Source organism: Chlorocebus sabaeus, chromosome 22, assembly GCF_047675955.1.
Source record: "Chlorocebus sabaeus isolate Y175 chromosome 22, mChlSab1.0.hap1, whole genome shotgun sequence".
NCBI lineage: Eukaryota > Metazoa > Chordata > Mammalia > Primates > Cercopithecidae > Chlorocebus > Chlorocebus sabaeus.
The window spans coordinates 34817386-34836020 of record NC_132925.1 but is presented as its reverse complement, the minus strand read 5'-3'; the positions used below and the strand labels follow the sequence as shown (position 1 = coordinate 34836020).

The 18635-nt window shown below is 35.0% G+C and overlaps 1 protein-coding gene and 1 long non-coding RNA gene across 7 annotated transcripts in view; one reads left to right on the top strand and one right to left on the bottom strand.

Annotated features, from left to right (window-relative positions):
* The window catches only part of LOC140709817 (uncharacterized), a 31739-nt gene extending 13426 nt beyond the window's left edge, over window positions 1–18313 (bottom strand). Inside the window, exons 1-2 of the long non-coding RNA XR_012090532.1 lie at window positions 18217–18313; window positions 1–16249 (exon numbers count right to left, since the gene is read on the bottom strand). The exon at window positions 1–16249 is cut by the window's left edge and continues 13426 nt beyond it. This is a non-coding gene — a long non-coding RNA (uncharacterized lncRNA). The remainder of the gene's footprint in view (window positions 16250–18216) is intronic.
* The window catches only part of ZBTB20 (zinc finger and BTB domain containing 20), an 830675-nt gene that overhangs the window by 28842 nt on the left and 783198 nt on the right, over window positions 1–18635 (top strand). Inside the window, exon 1 of one of the 6 annotated variants that reach the window (XM_073009737.1) lies at window positions 16247–18635. The exons of the other annotated variants lie outside the window; for them this stretch is intronic. The gene's annotated coding sequence lies outside the window, so the exon portion shown is untranslated. Of the gene's footprint in view, window positions 1–16246 lie in introns of those variants that run through there. 6 annotated transcript variants of the gene reach the window in all.

The following is an 18635-nucleotide window of genomic DNA, read 5'->3' as shown; positions in this document are numbered from 1 at the left end:
AGTAACGTTTTCTAGCATAGTGGTACATTTGTTACAATTGATGAACTACGCTGATACATCATTGTCACCCAGAGTCATAGTTTATGTTAGGATTCACTTTTGGTGTTATACATTTTATGGGTTTGAATAAATGCATAATAATATGTACCTGCCATTATAAGAATCATACAGAGTAATTTCTCTGCCTTAAAAATTATCTGTCCACTACCTGTTCATCCCTCTCTCCCCCAGCCCCTGGCAACCACTGATTTTTTTTAACTGTCTCCATAGTTTTTGCGTTTTCCAGAATATCATATAGTTGTAATCATACAGTGTGTAGCCTTTGAGATTGGCTTCTTTAATTTAGTAATATGCATTAAAGTCTCCTGCATCTATTGACTTTTATTAGCTGTCATATAAGTAATTCACAGTATTACACTCTTACTTGTGTGCTTTCTTTTTCTCTCTGTTTTAGAACAATGGTGTTGGATAGGGTAAAAGCAAGGAATCAGAATCGTGAAATTGAGTATTTGAGAATTACTTTATTCAATTTAGAACTTTCAAATAAATTGGCATTTAGATAAAATAGAAAGAAACACAAGCTAAAATTTATTGAATGTTTTCTATGTGCCAGGCATTGAGCTTCCCATATACCTAACATCTAAGTGTTTGTACTGTAGAATTAGTGTGCTGGATTTAAATCATGGTTCTGGTGTGTGAGTTGTGGCACCTTGGATCTCACATTTCTCATCTGTAAGATACGTTATACAGGGTTTTGCGAATATTAAATGAAATAATATATGTAAAATATTTAGCACAGTGTCTGAATATGGTAAAATGCCTGATAAATTTTAGCAACTTTTATTACCAGTACTTGAATTATCTTATTTAATCATCACCAAAACTCTGTAATATAGGTCCTTTCATTTCCCTCATTTTAATGATGAGTACAAAAGGGTTAGTAATGTTAAGGAATTCATCTAAAAGTAAAGCCAAGATTTCAACTTAAGCAGTCTGAATCCAGAACCCACATACCTTTAACTTTTGTGCTCTGTTTCCTTCTAATTAGTAAGAAACATATTCAAGAGAAGGTAAAGGCTTAATAAATGATTTTTAAAGTGTGGTTTTAAGAGGTGGCCCTAGGATAATCTAAGTGATTAACCAACTATTCTCTCAGAATTGGTTAGGTTAAGTGGGGATCTTGTTTTGATGAACCACCTGATATTTTAGACATTATCTATTTTTTCAATGTCGTTTTCAAAGAAATAAATTATATTGAGGAAATTTAATGTGTTACTAAAGAATAGAAAACATACTAAATTTTACTTGAGAGTCATTCTCCTTCTCAAATAATCATAATAGCTATTAAAAGTTTTCATGTGAGCATATATTCTTTAATTTGTTTCATAAGCTATTTTGTAGGAAAGTGTTACAAAACCATTTTTACCGAGTAAAGTTTTAGGTCCTAGAACCACTAGTAATATTTATGTGAATATGTCCTTATTTGGACCTAGCCAAATAGTTTAATAATATTTATTATCCTTAGATATCATTTTCTTAATGTAAAACTGTTAGTTCTGGCGAGAACTTCTTTTTTTAAATAGGGGAGCAGGCTTGATGGAATGCTGAATGCACTGGATGGCCTAGGTTAAAGTCTGATTACAGAGTGACAGTGAGGATTTAATTTAACAGTTTATGTGAAGAAATTTTATAACTTATGTGATAGAGAAGTATCAGTTATTGATGTGAATCGTTAGTAGTTAGAAGAGATCTATAATACAAACCAGGCACAGTAGCACACACCTGTAGTTCCAGCCACTCTGCAGAGGCTGAGGTGGGAGGATTGCTTGAGCACAGGAGTTTAAGTCTGCAGTAAGTTACTACCACACCACTGCACTCCAGCATGGGCAACACAGTGAGACTCCATCTCTAAAAAATAAAAATGAAAAAAGAACATATCTACAGTACAACAAAATTTGAGAATTTCTGGTTTGGGAAGAAAAGTAGAAATTGGATTATTATGTAATGAATGTTTCCTAAGGGTTAAACACTTTATTATGTTCTCATTTAGTAATTTTGCCTTCTCTTTGCTATGAGGAAACTGAAATTCTGGAAAAATAGTGTTTAAGGTCACAAGTAGTGAATGTGGAAGCTTCTTTCAAATCCAGGCTTTGACTTTAAGGCCCACGTTCTTTCTACCGAAGCACTCTGCTTTCCATACACCTAGAGTTAGAGTGTATGGCCCATGAGTAATTAAGAGTAAGATGAAAAGCTAATCTTTCAGTTTCTTATTGAGACACAGTGATACCTTGTATTTATTATTCCTCCTTTTACTATATTTAAACATTTCACAATAATTTATTTTTTTAAAAAAGAAGAGCAGTATGAATTTGACAGGAAAACTTGTGAGATATCAGATGGATTACATAACTAAATATTGTGTATCACAAGCTAGTTTTTCTCTATCTCCTGTTTCTTAACTGAAAAAAAAAGAGTTGTGGAGGATATTAATGGTTTGTAATACACCAAGGAATAAAATAATTTATTAAAAATAAAAATTCCTGATTGTGAAGCAGATGACATATTTTATATTCCTGTTGATTTTTTAAATACCTACACAAACTTGATTTCAGATTTATTGATGAGAATTCCCTGCTTTATACACAAAATATTCCTGTAGAAACCAACATTTAGATAATCTGATAAGATCTGGGAAAAGGTGAGTTCTTTGTAGTTGGAGTAATGAAAGCGGTATACGTTACACAGAGGTATTAAGGAAAAAGATAAGAGAAACCAATTTGTGTTAAACTTTTTTCTAAGTCAGCTTTTCATACTCTAGTTTTGTTGTTCAAAGTACATTCATTCTTATAGAATATTAGGTATGCCAATGCTTAGATATAAATATGAAAACACATTTCAAAACCCAAATAAATTATTTTTGGATTATCCATACCTTATGTCCCATCTGTTAGTACAAATAATCAAAGAGTATTGTATTTTCAAAAGCTCTGGAGGGTGTTACCCTTTCTGCAACGGTATAATAGAATTTGGCAAAAACAATAGCATGTTTTGCAATGGTTGTGCAGTTAATGGAACATCCTGTCAATGTTGGATTTGCTGTAATTTTTACAGATAATAAACAGCAAGCTATGGTGTCACCCTATGTATATTCACTTAACAATATTTGGGTGACTACAGCATGATTAGAAGCCTTGAGGTTTTGTGGAAGAAATAGGCATGTAAACAACCAACTTTATTCGCCCTAATCAATATTGCTTATATTTTGAACAGTTAATCTCTCTTTCTCTCGCTCTCTCTTTCTCTCTGTCTCTTTCCTGGGGAAGAAAACTAATATTTATCAAATGCTCATTGTGTATAGACACCGTACTCAAGAATTAATAAATTTCATGTGCTTTGACTAGAGCCTTGCACTTTGTATGTTCACAAAAAATGTTATCTCTTATTATCAATCTAATGTAATTATCAAATAGTTCTGGGATATAGTTATTCTTATTCTCATTTTATAGATGAGCTATGTGAGATTCATGGATAAGTAACCTGCTTTAAGTATACATAGCCAATAAATATTTTTTAAAATCTGAGTCCAAAACCCATACTGTAGAATAGTGGCCTCAAAAATAAAGTCCGTCCATTCCAAGAAATATGCAAGATGATACATTAGGGTTTGAGAAGAAATAAAAATTGTTTTTTGTGTTTTTTATTTAAAAAAAATCTAAGAGGTTAAAGTTACCAGTAGTTAATATGCCCAGATAGAGCTGGGCAATATCAGAGCATTATTTACATGCATTGCAGCTTAAATGGAACATCCTGATGGGAGAGAGTGGAGTTCGTTAAAGAGTTGGAGCTACTAAATTTTATCTATGCCTTGTTATGTGGAGTCACAGATTAGTGACAGATTAGATTAACTAAAACTAACTCTAACAAAACAGACAACTGACTGAAAAAAAGCATAGAAAAGATAATACTAATAATCCAAGCCCATTTGAACAAGAGCATCCCTAAAACATATTATGAACACTTGGTAAACTACATTATGAGGTAAGAACAATGATGATTTAGCAATATTTGAAAATTGATCAACCAAAAATAATCAAGAAGTCTATTTGAAATGTGGATTTATATTCACTGCCATTGAAAAAGAATGTCACCCTCAGTGTATGGTGTGTGATGGTGGAAGACCATTTCATTGGTAAGGCATTAAAATCTATCTAGATCATGAATCAAGCAGTGTTTAATGTCACATGAGTCTCAGTATAGACTTTACAAAATCATTAAATTAGTATTTAGAAGACTTTTGGGGATTAAAAGAAACAATATTAAAATACAAACATATTTACCATTGGAAACACTGTTCTTCAAGAACAATAATGGCTGAAATAATGTATGAAAAATAATATAGCAACAAACAATATCACATTTGTCAGCAAATACTGCTAGACTATATATAGAAAACTGCTGAAGATTTGCAAAAGCAAGTATTTGAACGAATTATGCAGTGTGGAATATTTACTGTATAGTTAAATGAAAGTACCAATATTTCTAACGTTTCATCCAATGATATTTGCTAGGTTCAATTGAAATAATTTGAAGAACTATGTTGTTATAAATCACTAAAATAATCACTGGAGAAGATTGTGACTAAACAGCAAAATACTCTCCTACAGTAAAACAGTGTGTTCTTGAAAACCTATGTTATCTATAGTTACATAGTTTTAGAACATTGGAGTGGTTGGTTGGAATGGAATAGAAAAAGGCTTGCTGAGTCAGGTTACAGAACTACTTCTACACATGAAATCCCTTCAGTCTTTTATAGACAAGCTATTTTAGCAAATAAATTGCAAGTCAGAAGTATACACAAGTGCTGTAGGACATCATTGATGTGGTCACTTTGTTTTCGTTTTTTAGTTTAAAGCTTTAAAATGTAGTCAAAAATAATGTTACCAAATGTGAAAGAATCCTAAAATTTTAGTGGAACCTTTATGATACTTTGTAATAAGATGGAGAATGGTCCATGAATATCATTCGCACCACTTGAGGCTCACTGGTTATCCAGAGGTAGAGTATTGAAGAGTAATAAGAAATTTATGGCAATTATGCATTTTTCTTTTACAGGATGACAAGGGTTCTAATTTTGCTCACCTTTTCTGTTATGACAGGTGACTGTCAATACTATGCTCTCTAACATGTATTTTTGAAAAGTAACATATTCGATCTGTCTTTTTAAAGTAGAGTACTAATAATGACTGAGAAGGTAACTGCTTTTTGAGGGACCTGTGGTTATGGAGAAAACATTTCATATTGAATGTTTGTAATTCTTTTCATTACAATGTGATTTTCTTGCCAAAACCAATGTAATTGTAAAACTAGTTTCTATATACATTGAAAATTGTACAAAAATGTATTGGCATATTTTTAAAACTTGGAACATAATGTTATAACTTATTTTAAGATCTTTCAAATGCAATCTTTAAATTAATTTTAAAATTCTTTTGTTAAAAAATAAAGTGCTACACCTCTTAGTTTATAGGAATGACTTACTACATCTGTGAAGATGGAAATTTACTAGTCAAACTTCAACAAAGTATTTTACATAATTGGTCGTTACTTTTGAAAATTGATTATTGTGATGTAGTAAGCAAAGCCATTGATACTCTTCTTCCATTTGAATTTACTATTTTGTGAGGTTTTCTCCCTTAACTTACCACCACCCCTCCTCTGCACCCATGACAACCATTATATCTGAGTAACCTGAAAATAGTACTGTATTTTCAAATGACTGTTTTACAAAGTGTAAAACCAAGCCAAGACATAGAGAATGACACATATTTACTCAAATTTTTTGTTTTAATGTTTTTCAGTAAGAACATCAAGAGCAGTTTGTTCTTCAGTAAGAGCAAAATGTTTTTAAATTGTTTATAAATAGAGCCCCAAATTTAGAATGTTTACTTCTTGTTTGCCTCAGTCTTTTAAAATGTCTATTGCTGCATATTCTGTAATGTATGTATTGTAGTAATGTATGTATATTATAAATAATTATGCATATATTGGAGTATGAGCTTATATTAATCAATGCCCAGACAAACAGAAATGACTCGGAACAGAGAAACTTCAATCCAGGGAATTGATTACAAAAGTGTTGGAAAGTCTGGTGGAGCAAACAGAAGGTGGCAATATTATTTAGTAACAAATTCCTTCAGGAAGCAAGGGATAGTTTTGTTATCCAGAGCTTAGAAGTATTACGCTGCCACTGCTGCTGCTTCCATATTTTGCTGTGGTTGTTGGAATCACCAATCTCACTGCATTGTAGGAAGCCAGGTGTCCACACTCCTATGGACACTTCAAAAATCCAGGATAATATGTAGTTTCTTCAATTCTGTTGTGCTTGTCACAGCTGCTGGAGCTTCCAGTTACTTGTGGTGGCTGTTGTTGTTCTGCACTTGCATAACCAGTGTTGCAATCAGCAGTCCAGAGCCCAGATCCCGAGTTCTGTGCTGCAGAGCCTGTTGGAGCACCATTGCTGAGGTTTTCAGTGCCAAAAGCAGGAGAGGGGAAGAAGTCTGTCTTTGCCTTTGATCTTATACCAATGTTTCATATTCTGGCAAAGCCATCTGAGAATTGTAGTTTTTAACTTCTACTATAGAAAGAGTGCCTGGAAGGGGAATTTACCCATCATTTATATGCAAACTATTTTAGTGAATAAATTGAAGTCAATAGACACATAACTGCTGTAGGATGTCATTGTTGTTGTTTTTAAAAATTAAACCTTTTAAACAGCAGAAGACATTTGCAAACTATTCATATGACAAAGGACTAATAACCAGAATATATAAGGAACTCAAACAACTCAACAGTAAAAACAATTCATTACATTAAAAAGTGGGCAAAGGAAATGAATAGACATTTCTCAAAAGAAGACATACAAATGGCCAATAGGTATAGGAAAAATGCTCAACATCACTAATCATCAGAGAAATGCAAATCAAAACCCACAATGAGATAACATCTTACACCGGTCAGAATGGCTACTATTAAAAAGACAGAAAATAACAGATGCTGGAAAGGATGCAGAGAAAAGGGAACTCTTACACACTGTTGATGGGAATGTATACAGCCCATCAACAGTACAGCCACTATGAAAAACAGTATGGACATTTCTCAAAAAATGAAAAACAGATCATCTTGCAAACTCTCTATTGAGTATCCCCCTCAAAAAGAAACCAGTATATCAAAGGAACACCGGCATTCCCATGTTTATTGCAGCACTATTCATAGTAGCAAAGATATGAAATTAAGCCTACGTGTCCATCAATGGATGAATGAATAAAGAAAATGTGGCATATATACACATAATGAAATACTATTTGGCCATAAGATAGAAGGAAATGCCATTTGCAGCAACGTGAATGGAGCTGGAGGTCATTATGTTAAGTGAAATAAGCCAAGCACAGAAATACAAATATCTCATGTTCTCACTCATGTGGGAGCTAAAATGTTGATCTCATGGAGGCAGAAAGTAATGATAGATAATAGAGGCTGGGAGGATTGAGTGGGTTGGGGATGAAGAAAGATTGGTTAATGGGTACAAACGTTCAGTTAGACAAAAGAAGTTCTAATGTTCAATAGCAGAGTAGGGTGACTGTAGTTAATAAGAATATTCTGTCCGGGCGCGGTGGCTCACGCCTGTAATCCCAGCACTTTGGGAGGCCAAGGCAGGCGGATCATGAGGTCAGGAAATCGAGACCATCCTGGCTAACACGGTGAAACCCCATCTCTACTAAAAAAATACAAAAAAATTACCTAGGCGTGGTGGCGGGCGCCTGTAGTCCCAGCTACTCGGGAGGATGAGGCAGGAGAATGGCCTGGACCCGGGAGGCGGAGCTTGCAGTGAGCCGAGATCGCACCACTGCACTCCAGCCTGGGCGACAGAGCGAGAATGCGTCTCAAAAAAAAAAAAAAAAAAAAAAAACCTATATTGCAAAATAGCTAGAAGAGTGTACTAAAAAAAATAAAATAAATTTTTAAAAAAAGCCACATAGAAATTATAAATACTCAGGGTGATAGACAACCTAAATACCCTGACGTTGTCATTACACATTTTATGCATGTAACAAAAATCACATATACCCCATAAATTTGTATAAATACTATATGTCAATTAAAAAATAAAAGGTAAATCTAAACACAAAAAAAAAAGTAATAGAAAATACACACCCAAATAAGGAAGAGCCTTAAAATTTTAGTAATAGTCTAAAATTTAGATAGGAATGAAGTTGAGAACAGACAGTGATCTGTGTAGAGTTTTAAATATTTTTTACTGATGGAGCGTATACTTTTTAATTATTGGAGAATCAATTTCTTGAGAGTAGGGGAAGGAACTTAGTGGTAAAACTACATATAACTTTTCTTGATTTGCTTTAAGAGATGGATTTTGATTTGACACCTAAAGCTAGAGTTGATATTCAGGGAATACACACTGTATTTAAAGCCAGCATCTGTTTTGATTAGTCATGGTAACATTTCTTCTGAGCCCATTCTTTATGAGCTATAAATATTTTGACTGCCACTCACCACTACCTAAAACTTCTCTAATTTATTGTTTATTTCTATACACTATTAAGGTAACTTAAAATAATGGTAATAGTAAAAATGTAGTGCCTGGAAAAGTTCAGAATTTAATTATCTAATTATTTTATGTTATCAAATATTCTGTAATATCTACCACGCCCAGCTAACTTTTTTGTATTTTTAGTAGAGATGGGGTTTCACCATGTTGGCCAGGCTGGTCGTGAACTCTTGACCTCAGGTGATCTGCCCGTCTTGGCCTCCCAAAGTGCTGGGATTACAGGCGTGAGCTACCGTGCCCTGCCTAATGTTTCCAACTCTTTAATCAAACTGGTTCATGGTATGTTTTCTTTCGTCAGTTTTGAAAGTTATTTTTTAATATACTAGTCTTTTCCATTATCCTGTCTTTAAATTTTACTTTGAGATACCTAATATACTTTTCCTCAAACAAATATAAAATTTAAGTTTTGAAATTATCTAGGGAACATATATCCTTTCAAATCTGTTCCCCATCATTAGTCTTCTTTTTCTACCTAATATTACCAGTGTATTATTCTAGATAATTTTTGGAGCAATTTTATAAAGCCCCTCCTTCTATTCCTCACACATTCCATTTGGATAGATGTTAGGCCTGACCCTTGCTACTTATTAGGTATGTGTCTTTGGGCCTCTTTTTGTTTATGTATAATCTGAAAATGAGATTTCTTATAATGCTGTTGGGGGATTAAATGAGAAAGTATATGTTGGGCTGAGTTTCTGACACATGTAGTAGAGATAACTTTTAAGAAAGCATTCTTATTAATAGTAGCAATTTTTGTATATTGGAAAGATATGAAGACTATTGAGTTTTTGAGTATAGCCTCACCAGGCCAAACAGTAAGGATCTCACCAACCTGCTTGACAAACATCTATGGCAATTAAGATGCATCTTTTATATCTTTTTTTTTCCTATGAAAAATGAAAGTGACTCTTATTTTTCCTATAGAATGCACTCTGTAGTTTCTCTTTCCTTTCCTTTTGTATTAAATATAAACTACATATTAGTAAATTACGTAGATGTGGAAACTTTCAAGATAGTTGCTGGCGTTGTTGTAGATTGTTTAGTAGAGAGGATTGAGTAGTCAGCAGGAAGAATTCATATGGTATATGTGTCTAATACATTGTTCTGGAGCCAGGGAATTATTACAAATAACATTTTTATGTTTTGTAATCCATTGATTTAGCATTTATTGATTGTGTCACAAAAGTACCCTCTTCTAAATTTCTGAAGATATTCATATCACTTAAGATCAGCTTATAGGAATAGTAACAACAGCTATAATAGCATAATAATCTTATTCAGATATTAAACTCCATGCCACTTTTCCCCCATGGTCATATTTCTCCTTTATAATTGTGGAAAAGGGTGAATCTTTTCCACATATGGATATGAGTCATTCTATATTAAAGATACTTTTGATTTTCTACTCTTTGCTATTTACTATTCACTGGCCACTGTTCACTCTACCACTGGTCACTCCGAGGAACTGTGGGAATATTTTCTGTCTTATTAGGAAACTGCTGTGATTATAAAGGCTACAATATATGGGCGAATGTGAGGCAATAACTTCATTTTTTCATTCTTTGATTCTTCATTCTACTACTATATAAGACTGTATAATATATATTTTCTTTTCCTGAAAGTTTGGAGAGAAGGAGAATATTTTCATCACAAAACATAAGCTTCATAGAATTTATTATTAGGCATTACTTAAAATAAATCTGTCCATGTTTACATTGGGAATTCCCACTACTCCTCTTCTTCCTCCCTCTCATCTCTGTGCTCCCTTAACTTCAAATTGTTACTCATTTTTTATGTAGTACAGTTTAACCCCACAAGAATTATTCATGCCTCACTCTCTGACTCCAGCAGCTTATCAAGATGTTTTCCTCAAAGAGGACAATTCCATTCCTATGAAGTACTCTGAAGCCAACTTCAGGTTTTTACGAACACTTGTGTTATAGATGTGAAGAAATAATAGATAAATGAAATATGAAGGGAAGCTGAATTTTCTTCTCAGAAATACTGTTTATTGAAATTCTGCTGGTTGTATGGGAATATCTTTTTTTTTTTTTTTAAGTTCCAGGATACATGTGCAGAACCTCTACATTTGTTACATAGGTATACGTGTGCCATCGTGGTTTGCTGCATCTATCAACCCATCATCTACGTTTTAAGCCCTGCATGCATTAGCTATTTGTCCTGATGCTCTCCCTCCTCTCGCCCCCCCCACCCTCCGACAGGCCCTGGTGTGTGTTGCTCCCCTCCCTGTGTCCATGTGTTCTCATTGTTCAGCTCCCACGTGTGAGTGAGAACATGTGGTGTTTTCTATTCCTGTGTTAGTTTGCTGAGGATGATGTCTTCCAGATTCATCCATGTCCCTGCAAAGCACATGATCTCATTCCTTTTAATGGCTGCATAGTATTCCATGGTATATATGTATGACATTTTCTTTATCCAGTCTATTATTGGTGGGCATTTTGGTTGGTTCCATGTCTTTGCTATTGTAAATAGTGCTGCAGTAAGCATATGTGTGCATGTATCTTTATAGTAGAATGATTTATATTCCTTTGGGTATATACCCAGTAATGGGATTATGGGGTCAGAGGGCATTTCTGGTTCTAGATCCTTGAGGAATCACCACATTGTCTTCCAAAATGGTTGAACTAATTTACATTCCCACCAACAGTGTAAAAGCGTTCCTATTTCTCCACAGCCTTGCCAGCATCTATTGTTTCTTGACTTTTTAATAATCCCCATTCTGAGTTGTGTGAGATATGACTACCTTTTTAATCAAACTTGCAACCATAGCTCACTGCTGCTTTGACCTCCTGGGCTCAAGAAATCCTCTCACCTCAGCCTCCCGAGTAGCTAGGACTACAGGTGCATGCCATCACACACAGATGATTTTTTTATAGACATGTGATCTCAGTATATTGTCCAGGCTGGTCTCTAACTCCTAGATTCAGGTGACCCTTTTACCTTGGCCTCCCAAAGTGCTGAGATTTCAGGCATGAGCCACTGCAACCAGCCTTATCAAACTTTTTATTGTGAAATTCTTTCAAACATACAGCAAAGTTGAAGATTACTTTTTCTATTTTTGTCACAAGATCTTAAGATAAGGATATGTTTAATATGTGACTTAATACATTTTTCAAAGCGCTGTTTACTTGTTTATATCATCCTTATATCTCAAATTTATTGGTTTTCAATTAACCAAGGTTTATAAATGCTATGTACTGTTGTTTGTTTAGTCATTCATTCATTCAAGAAAACTTTTTTGAGCTTCAGTTATATTACAGGTGTACTGCCAGATGCTAGACCAACAAAGCTTAATAAGTAAGGCCTCTGTTCTGCGGGGCAGAAGGGAAGAAGGTGGCGATGGTGGGGAGGGAGTCTCTTTGTCTAGTAGGGAGGGGAGGCATATAAAATCCTCCAGCCATAATAACTGTACTTCCAGTTACATAGTTTACATGTAATACTTTATTTTAGTTTTAAATTTAAACATTTGTTGATTAGAATTTAAATTAGATATACATCTTTTCCCATTTAAGGATGGTACTCCTGGCCTACTATTGTCCTTGGGCCCAATGGGATACAATTTTAAAACAGATGACCAAGGTTAAGTATTATTGCCTAATGGGCCGGGTGCAGTGGCTCACGCCTGTAATCCCAGCACTTTGGGAGGCCGAGGCGGGCAGATCACTAGGTAAGGAGATCCAGACCATCCTGGCTAACATGGTAAAACCCCGTTTCTACTAAAAATACAAAAAGTTAGCTGGGCGTGGTGACAGGTGCCTGTAGTCCCAGCTACTTGGGAGGCTGAGGCAGGAGAATGGCGTGAACCCGGGAGGCGGAGCTTGCAGTGAGCGGAGATCGCTCCACTGCGCTCCAACCTGGGCGACAAAGTGAGACTTGGTTTAAAAAAAAAGGAAGAAGAAGAAGAAAAAAAGAACTATTGTCTAATTACGCCACATACAATTAACTTTATGGTGGTGTCTTCAATGGCGGTCATTTACTTAGTGTAGCACTTACTCATTTTGACCCACTAATCCCAGACTTTTGCTCTCTGGGAGTGGTGGCTCACGCCTGTAATCCCAGCGCTTTGGGAGGCTGAGGCGAGTGGATCACGAGGTCAGGAGTTTGAGACCAGCCTGACCAACATGGTGAAATCCCTGAAATCCCGTCTCTACTAAAAACACAAAAATTAGCCAAGCATGATGGCGTGCGCCTGTAATCCCAGCTAGTGAGGAGACTGAGGCAGAAGAATCGCTTGACCTGGGGAGGCGAAGATTGCAGTGAGCCGAGATTGCACCACTGCACTCTTACCTGGGCGACAGAGCGAGACTTTATCTCAAAAAACAAACATACAAACAAAACCCCCCAAATACACCAATCCATTACAATTGAATCCTTGCTTTTTTCATTCCTTTCTCAGCCTATAGAAAATAGGAAATGTTTTATTGTGTTTATTATTTAGTTCTTTAAACAATTATTTGCATTACTATTAGATATTTGAATCTTGAACTATGTAACCTTTAAGAATGCATGATAGAGTATGTATTTTAGATGGAGTTGCTGTACCATTAAACCAAATGTATTGAGAGCTATGGGTATTGAACAGCAAATTTTCACTATTCTGTGTTAGTAAGCCAGATGGAGTAAGAAATCATCAGGACTTACTGGATTTGACTCACAACCACAGAATCTTATGGCTGGATGGGGCCTTAACTATCTTTAGGTATTGGGTAAAACAGTATGGTATAGGGATTAAGCACGTAAACTCTAAGCTAGACAGGCAGGGTTCAAATCCTATTATTATTATTATGCTATGTGATCTCAGGCAAGTCACTTAATCTCTCTTTTTCTTCGTTTTGAAAATGAGACTAAAAATAATTCCTAATCATAGGGCAATTGTTAGGCTTTAAAGAGTTAAGAAATAAAAAGTACTTAGAACAGTTCCTGGCACATAGTAAGCACTTAAGCATTGGCTATAATAACTATTATTGTGATATGCTGTTCAATTCTATCCTGTTAAATTTATTATTTTTAGCATAGGAAGAAACTGAAACTCAGGATGGTTGCATGACTTGCCCAGGGTATGCAAGCTATTTGTGGCAATGCTGGGACCAGAACCAATTTTCTTTTGATTTATTGTTTAATAGACTTTAGTTTTTTAGAGTAATTTTAGTTTCATAGTAAAATTGATGGGGAGGTACAGAGATTTCTCATATACCCCCTGCCTTCACACATGCACAGCCTCCCCTGTCATCAATATCCCCCACCAGAGTCGTGTATTTGTTACATATGATAAGCCATCTTCGACATATTATTAATACTCCAGGCCCATAGTTTACATTAAGGTTCACTCTTGGGGTGTTGTGCCTTCTGTGGGTTTGAAAATAATGACATGTATCTGTCACTATTGTATTATACAAAGTAGTTTCAGTGCCTTGAAAATCCTGTGTTCTTCTGTTCATCCCTCTCTCTACCCTAAACTCTTGCAAACAATGAGTTTTTGCTGTCTCCGTGGTTTTGCCTTTTCAGAATGTCATATAGTTGAAATCATACAGTGTATAGATACATACAGTGTATAGAAGACAATCTTTTCAGATTGACTTCTTAGTAATATATATTTAAGTTTCCTACATGTCTTTTCATGGCTTGATATCTCATTTCTTTTTAGCGCTAAATAATATTTCACTGCCTGGATGTACCATATTTTATCCATTCATCTACTAATGGGTATATTAATTTCTTCCAAGTATTGGCGATTATGAATAAAGTTACTATAAACATCTGTGTGTAGGTTTTGTGTGGGCATAAGTTTTCAATTCCTTTGCATAAATACCAACCAGTGCAATTGCTGGACTGTATATGTATTTAGTTTTGTAAGAAGCTGCCAAACTGTCTTCCAAAGTGACTGGACCATTTTTCATTCCTTCCAATAATGAATGAGAGTTCCTGTTGCTCCACATCCTCATCATCATTTGATGTTGTCATTGCTGTGAGTTTGGGCGATTCTATTACGTGTATAGTGGGATGTCGTTGTTATTTTTAATATGCATTTCCCCAATGACATATAATATGGAGCCCCTTTCATATATTTATTTGCCATCTGTATATCTTCTTTGGTGAGGTGACTGTTAAAGTCTTTGACCAATTTTTAATCAGGTTATATTATTTTCTTATTGTTGAGTTTTAAGAATTCTTTGCATGTTTTAGATAACAGTCCTTTATGAGATACATCTTTTGCAAATATTTTCTTCCAGTCTGTGGCTTGTCTTTTCATTACATTTACAGTGTCTTTTGCAGAGCACAACTTTTTAATTTTAATGAAATCCAGCTTATCAATTATTTCTTTCATGGATTATGTCTTTGGTGTTTTATCTAAAATAGTCATTGTGAAACTCAGAGTTATCCAGATTTTTTCCTATTTAGGAGTCTTAAGAGTTTTGCATTTTACATTTAGGTTTATGATCCATCCATTTTGAGTTAATTTTTGTGAAGAGTGTAAAGTCTGTGTCTAGATTTTTTTTTTTTTTTCATGTAGATGTCCATTCGTTCCATCACCACTTGGAAATACTGTCTTTGCTCCATTGTATTGCTTTTCCTTTTAAGTCAAAGATCAGTTGACTATACATATGTGGGCCTTCTTCTGAGCTGTTTTGTTCCATTGATCTGCTGTGTCTATTCTTTTGCCAGTACCACACATTCTTGATTACTGTAGCTTTATAGTAAGTCCTGAAGTTTGGTAGTTTCATTTGTCCAACTTTGTTCTTCTCTTTCAATATTATGTTGGTTATTTTGAGTCTTTTGCCTCTCCATATAAATTTTAGAATCGGTGAGTTCTTATCCACAAAATAATTTTCTGGAATTTTGATTGGGATTGAATTGATCTATAGATCAAGTTGGGATAGAACCGGTTTTTAACTTTCAGTTTAGGATCTTTCTACAGAACCAAATTGCCCCATGACATATCAACAAATGAAGCAATTTAATTTAATAACTTTATAACTTCCATAGTATGGTAGTCAATTACAATGATTTCTTCATTGTCTCCAGTCCCAACTAGGGAAAGAATATCTTGAATTCCAGTAAGTGCTAACAACGTACCACTTATTGTGCTTTGAATCTAGTAAAATGTACAGACATGGGAAAAGTTTTGAGGTGTTGTACATTTTTCTTCTTCCTCTTCCTCTTCTTGTTTCTTTCTTTCTTTTTTTTTTCTTTTTGAAACGGAGTCTTGCTCTGTTGCCCAGACTGAAGTGCAGTGGCATGATCTTGGCTCACTGCAGCCTCCACCTCCTGGATTCAGGCGATTCTTCTGCCTCAGTCTCCTGAGTAGCTGGGACTAGAGGCACGTGCTACCACCCCCAGCTAATTTTTGTATTTTTAGTAGAGACAGGGTTTCACCATGTTGGCCAGTCTGGTCTCGAACTCCTAACCTTGTGATCTGCCTGCCTTGGCCTCCCAAAGTGCTGGGATTACAGGTGTGAGCCACTGTGCCTGGTCTCATTTTTCACTAAGGGAAAAGATTTGTTTTCCTTTTAAATTTAGCTCTCAGATTGTTTTTTAGAAAAGAGCCTTCATGGTCCTTTATATTCCTTTTGATTCCTGCTGGTAGAAATCAAATATTGTCTTCTCCTTTAATGAAAACAAAATGAAACAAAATAAAATACCTAGAACCTTATTTTAAAAATTCAGAAAATACAAATATCTAATTCAAATCCATCTGTCAAACTCTGAGGTTTATGTGTTTTTTAATTGACATTTTTCTTAACACATTTTAATAAATCTTCGGAGAAACAATAGGGCAATAGTAGAAAAGCAGAGCTGCCAGGCCAAATAGTGAGGAGGAGATACATGCTGGTACCTTGGGCACACTAAATATATTTTGGAAAAGTTTCTCTACAGACAAGTGACCTGAAGTCGGGGACTGTTAAATCATTTTTAGTGTGTGTCTGTCTCCGCTTAATCATCCACCCTCGGGAGAGTAATATACTACTGCAGCACTAGAGAGGTTGAATTGGTGGATTACAATGAGACTAGAGTGGTCTGGACTCTTAGTTTCTTACTAGAAATTTTTCCAGGATAGTTTGTATAATGTATAGGTAGCTATTGCATTCTAATGTCTATGCTGTAGGTTATCCACCCTGAAAATAGCTAAAGCAATATTGATCTGTATTCTAAACATGATCCAAAATTTATTTGACATTCTTAAAGATTTTTGTGAATAAGGTGAAGATACAGTTGATTTATAAGTTATATATTGAAAGAGTTATTTAATTTTTAATTGAAAACTGAGTTTTTTAAACAAAGGAATTGAAGCTTTTGTTTCAAGGTAGTTTTGTTTATGCAGAGAGACATATTCTAATTTTTGAAGCATGTTAATACACAAAACCACATACAAAGGATGATTTTTACAATTAATATACTTAGGATTATTGTTGCCAAAACGCAGGGTTTGAATAAGTCAAATGCACTTATATTTTTTATTTGTGTGTAAATATTCTTTAGAAAATTTTACCTCTATTATAATGTTCTTAAGTCCCATCTAAATCACACATAGCCAAACTGTATAGAAATATATTAAGGGAGATGGGTGTCTAGATAGATACAGTGCTAGAAGGAGATATGACTCATCAAGTAGAGTCTAGTTTTTAAACATTGGGGGATGAGGAGACTGGCTTAAAACTAGTTCTGTTTTCTGATGTTTGTAATTCTATAGCTGCAAATATATCACTTACAGGAGAAAGGGCACCTGGGAATGGGGAAAGTGGGTGGGAAGCATATGATGGGGTGAGGAGTATAATAACAGTGTAATTTTTGAACTAGAATATAGGAAAAATCTGGTTAGAAGTATCAGACAAAGAAAAACTGTTTTTTTTTAAATCTTTTAAGGCAAGTTTATTTAGAAGCATTGATTATTTTTATTTTTCCCTCCTAATAAAAGATTAAGGGTAACTACTGTAGTTTCAGTCCTATATTCTATGAAATCTTGTCCTGATTGTGATGGTAGCTTCTTGTGGGATTTATTTCTGTCGTTGTACCACTATGTACTATACGCATTGCACCTGTTCACACAGAGTACATTGCATTGTGATGTTTGTACAGCTAGATGCTTCAAATGAGAAGCCAGTCTCCCTTCTTCTAGGGTCCTAGCCTATTAGTTACTTAATTAAGCTTAATTCTGTTTTGGTCTGTAATTTTGTAAGTCTGCAATTTTGTATATGGTCTTGATTTATTAACTGAGCCATGATTTCTTCTTTGCAGTTATCAGTTTCGTCTGAGATTAGTTTTCCTATTGTATGGAGTCTGTTTCTTACAGAGCCTCCTTTAAGACTGCTCTGACTTTAAAATCATTACTAGGCTTTTGTCAGAGCTGATTTGTTCACTTTCTTCTCACATTAAAAAATAAATTTAAAAGATTGCATAAATAAGCTGTGCATTTCACTATTTCCTGCTTATATGCAAAAAATGTATTTATGATAATTACATGTACTGCTAGAACTGAAACAATACATTCCTCATAATGGAGCATAAATAAAGAAGGTGGAGCCAGCTGCTCTTAAACTGTTTATTTGCAAGCAATAATGATATAGAGAATGTACCTTTTTCACTCTGTTAGCCTGGCAATACTGAACCTGTTGCTGCATTAGACGAGTTGCATTTTGCTGGATAGGGGAAGGAGAGCTGTCTGCTGTCTGGTAGGAGGGCTTTGTCTGTGCCTTTCTCTCTGTTTCTTTCTGTTTTTCTTTCTCTCTCTCTCTCTCTCTCCTCTTCTCTCTCTCTTACTCGCTTGCTCTGTCTCTGTCTCTCTCTCCCTCTCTTCCCCCCTCCCTCCTCTCTCTTGCTCTCTCTCTCTCTTCCCGTCTCTGTGGTTTGTAAGGTAGGTTGCAGTGTGTGTATATACACAACATCAAGAGCAGGAAAATGGACTCATTAGGGAGGCAGGCAGTCATTACCACTCACACTGTACTTCCAGGGAGACACCGATTATAAGAAGAGAAACTCAGCGCTGGGGAAGAAG